General features: G+C 38.8%; 1 pseudogene; it reads right to left on the reverse strand.

The window, feature by feature from the left end:
• Nucleotides 1-1,203: 1,203 nt before the first annotated feature.
• On the reverse strand, nucleotides 1,204-2,159 carry LOC104871497 (annotated as a pseudogene).
• Nucleotides 2,160-3,202: the final 1,043 nt, after the last annotated feature.

The raw sequence follows: 3,202 nt of genomic DNA on the forward strand, positions 1-3,202 counted from the left end.
TATGATGAGATTTTACCTCATATGCAACTAAGAGTATTTCTTCATTTTAGAATGGCTTACCCATCTTAGGTTTAAAATGCAATAAATATGTGGAAATTTATGTGGAAAGCACAGCAGGAGAAAATTAGGAGCCAGGAGAATGGGCAGAATATTATTTTATTAATTCAGTTGTGAGATGTTAGTGATTTAAATCATGAGAGTAAACTAAAGAGAATAAGAAAAAAATTTAGATATATTTTGAGAAAGAATTGATATAGCGAATAATGAATCAGAGGTAAAAGGCCAGGGATTTAGCTCAGTGGTTCCACTCCCTGCCTCACAAGCACAAGGTCCTAAGTTCGATCCCTGGTAACAAAAAACAAAACATATTTGAATTGGAGGTAGGGATGGTAAAAGAAACAAAGCAGAGTATTTGAAATTTTCTGAACACACAGAAATAAAAACATCAAATTTTCAGGCTTGGAAAGATTAAGGTTGCATTTTTGACATGTAGAGTTTGAATTCCCAAGAGACATTAGTAGGGTTAGGCTCTTAGATATATAAGTCTAAAGCTCAATAGAGAGTTCTTGTCTGAAGATAGAAAATTTATGAGTTCCTGGCGTGGATAGAGATGGCATTTAAAGCTATAAGAATAATTCTAAACAGAAAGTGCTGCAAGATGAAGGAGACTGAGAAAAACTTCTTAGAGTGATAAAAAATTGGTAGAGGATGATGTTACAGAAGCTAAGAGGCAAACATTTAGAAAGTAAAGACTGTGCATTTGTGCTAAGATTTCAAGGAAAGGCAAGGGCAAGAAGGATTTTAGTAGATTTTCCATTATGGAAGTCATTACTAAGCTCAGCAAAGTATGGGTTGAAAGGCTTAAGACAAAGCCAGATTGGTAAGGGTGGAATAAGTGAACAGAAAATGAAGAAGAGAGGATTAAGTTGTGTTGAGAAATTCAACTGAAGAAGAGAGCAGAAAAACGAATGTCTAGGTAAATGGAAACATATGGCCAGGGCAATGTATATACTTTTATTTTTAAAAAATGGAGATGCTAACATATTATTAAAAGCTGATAGCATTGATCAAGTAAAAAATATGAACAATAAAGATGCAGGAAAAGGAAAAGTGCAAATGGGAATATTGTTCAAGTCTTGGGCAATGGTACACACAGATTAAATGAGGTAAACATTCAGATAAGGGAAGAACCTTGGTAGAAAGTCAGTGGCTAATGGGACTAGCTCTTGCCCCATTCCAGAAGATAGTTCTCTTGATGGCTGTTATGAGTTTCTGATTACGAAGACTGTAGATGACCGGGTTAGCCAGTGGTGTTAATACAGAATAGACTACAGCAAGTGTCCTGTCAAGAGTCAGTGAATAGCTTTTCTTGAGCCTCACATACATGAAGATAATGCTCCCAAAGAAGATGAGGACCACAATGAGATGTGAGGCACAGGTAGAAAATACCTTCTTTCTTCCTGCTGTTGTTTTTATCTTTAGCACAGCCCCAATGATTCTCCCATAAGAAACCATTATAAAGAGGAAAGTGATTAGGATGATGAAGGCATTGACAGCAAAGTCCACCAGAACATTAGTGGATGTGTCCTTGCATGCCAAGCTCAGAAGAGGTGGAAAGTCACAGAAGATGTGTTGGATCTCATTGTAGTTGCAGAAAGGGAGCTGGGATACCAGGACAACCTCTGAAATTGGACACAGAAAACCAACCACACGTCACAGCCAGCAGCTATCTTGACACACAGAGTTGTGGTCATAATCGCAGGGTAGTGGAGGGGCCGGCAGATTGCCAGGTAACGGTCATAGGCCATGGCTGTAAGAAGGTAGCATTCAGAGGCCCCCAAGGAGTGGAAGAAGTAGGTCTGAAGAAGGCATCCTGCAAAAGAAATGGTCTTCTTCTCACTGAGAAGATTAGCTAGCATTTTGGGGATGGTGGTGGCTGTATACCACAACTCCAAAAAGGAGAGAACACCAATAAACTGGTACATGGGTTTATGTAGGGCTGTATCCAGTCGTATGACTAAGAAGATGAGCATGTTACCACAAATAGTGAACAGGTATGCCAACAGCAGCAGGACAAAGAGCCATCCCCTAACATGTCCCACACTGGAGAAGCCAAGGAGCACAAATCCAGACAAACTTGAGTGGTTGTGTGGCTCCATGGGAAGGTGAGATGGACAAGAAAAGGAGAACAAAATGGGTTGAAGGGGACTGCCAAATCTATGTTAAATCCCTCTCTTCCTCTCTCTCTCTCTCTCTCCTTCTCCTTCAAAATTGCAAGTTAGCTCTTTAATTACTGTTATTATTGTTACTACTACTAATGTTATCCTAAATAACAATATCTAGTCATTCTTCTAAAAATGCCCAATGGGATAAGGACCATTGTTATGTCTACTTTCCAGATGAGAAAAAGAAGGGCAACATTATGATATTTTCCATCCCATACAGTTGCTATGTCACAGAAACAAAATTTTAATTTATGTCTTCTAATTCCATGCTGTTTATTGTACAGTCTGTGGCTTTTCCCAAAATATTCTATCCTCTACCATAGTTCAAAGCTTTTCATTTATTCAAAGCTAAAATGATGAATTTTGCATATGAGGTTAATGGTGTAGCAAGTCTTTTCTAACTGTTCAGTTCACCTCTAAATATTTATGGAACAGGTATCTTTCAAGACTAAGGAATGCAAAGTTCAACAAAATACAATCTCCGCAATCTTTGCCCACCAGAAATCTTGCATCATCTTTAGAAGAAGCCGGCACACCCATCCCTCATCTCAGCATCTCCTGCGAAGCACAAAGCACTGCCAAGTTTTTGGGAAAAGGCTCATTTCTTAGACAAGGGCGCTGCAAAAGGGCTTGCAGCAGAGGCATTTGTCAAGTGACTTCCCAGGGAGAGTAGGGATCAGCTAGATAAAAGAGGAAAGAAATATTTTAGAGAAAAATAAAATGTACAAACAGCAAAAACAATAACAAACATGCCCTGAGACAGCAAAGCACAACTCCTTTACGGTATGGGACCTGGGGAGTTTTGCCCAATGCTTTGAGACCTTATCTCAAAAGAAACAGGTGCCACTGAAGATATTCATAAATAATGACATGATCAGACTTGACTGTTACCATAACTGAAATGTAACTGTGCTGACGTCAAGTTCAGATATGAATGTGTAAATCTAATTTATGGGTACTCCTGAGGGGAAAATACA

The sequence above is a fragment of the Fukomys damarensis genome, unplaced genomic scaffold, assembly GCF_012274545.1.
Source record: "Fukomys damarensis isolate Sample0158 unplaced genomic scaffold, DMR_v1.0_HiC HiC_scaffold_19264, whole genome shotgun sequence".
NCBI lineage: Eukaryota > Metazoa > Chordata > Mammalia > Rodentia > Bathyergidae > Fukomys > Fukomys damarensis.